Source organism: Benincasa hispida, chromosome 2, assembly GCF_009727055.1.
Source record: "Benincasa hispida cultivar B227 chromosome 2, ASM972705v1, whole genome shotgun sequence".
NCBI lineage: Eukaryota > Viridiplantae > Streptophyta > Magnoliopsida > Cucurbitales > Cucurbitaceae > Benincasa > Benincasa hispida.
In genome coordinates this window covers 52,539,663-52,541,046 of record NC_052350.1, presented here as the reverse complement: position 1 = coordinate 52,541,046, position 1,384 = coordinate 52,539,663, and positions in this window count along the sequence as shown.

Sequence of the window (1,384 nt, the reverse complement as noted above, 5' to 3'; positions counted from 1 at the left end):
CTACCTTGTTATTCTCGGTGTGAGAATCCAGGGGTGGGCTTTGTTCGAACTTGGAATGAGACGAACAAAGAAGAAAACACCGATCGTGTACACGACTGGGCAAGTGGGAGATGGCAGAGACCTATCATATAGATCGATGCCCAATCGTTTAGTTAAAGCTATACGATCGTTTAGCCCATCATTTAACTCAGTGTTTTTCGCCTACAAACACTATACGATCGTTTACTTTAGGCAAACGATCGTCTAGCAAATGCTATGTGATCGTTTAGTAAATACTGTACGATCGTTTAGCTCGTCCAAGCTGTCATTTAGTAAATCTATATTTACTTGAAGACTACCATGAAATCCTTTTTTTTTTGTCGAGAGAAATCTCAAAAAACTTTTATGAAAAACTTTTCAATAGTTACCAAAATTAGGAAAACCATTTTTCTTTTAACTCACTATTACCATGAAAATCCAATAACCACCCACTCAATTGGTTATTAAAGAAAAAGAATTAATTATCCAATAATTAATATTATTATAAATATAAATGATAATCAATTTATCATACTATATTTATAATCTATAGTTTTAATATTTCATCTCATGAAACATATAAACCATAGTTCTTTTCCTATTCCATGATACTTAATGTAAATCTCATTTACATCAATCCTCCACTAGATGTATCTCATACATTATACCGATTATATCATATATAATCAAAATACCTTTTGTCGATTTGAACATTTCAAATCAACACCAAGAATTGATCTTCAACTGAATCCATTGAGCTACCAAGGGGACTTTATGGACCTGTAGCTCGAGGCTCCAACGGTACGTGAATAACTGACTAAACTCTTTAGTCACGGGATCTACCATCCGTTAAGGCACTCCACTAAAGACTGATAGCTGAACTCTTCTTACCACAGATATATTATGTGTCCATCTTAACCAATTAGAAGTGCGACAACCCTTCACAGATCGCTCGTAAGTATAGCTGGGCCAATAACCATTATACCCCTGTAGTTACATCTGTCTTCTTAAGTAACACTGATCCCTCTAATGAACATAAGTCATAGTACTACTATGACTGAGTCTTCTCTTCCAAAGAGAAGTTGTGGTCATTATGTTCAAGCCCCGAAATCAACCCTTAAGGGAGAAATCTCTCTACTTATCCCTGCTTCGGGAAAGGAGTGAATTCCATCTTGTGGATTGAGTTCCCAGCTTCTAGATCAGACAAGTCCTCAAAAAGGTAGGCATGTTGAGTTGGCAATCTGGCCACTCTCACACATACTAATCAAAGAACCTCCCTCAAAGGCAGAAGTCCCCAAAACTCTTAGGATTGAGGTCGTGTCACCTATGGTCGTTTAGGTGAGATGTAAGTCTCTAGTATCAACGG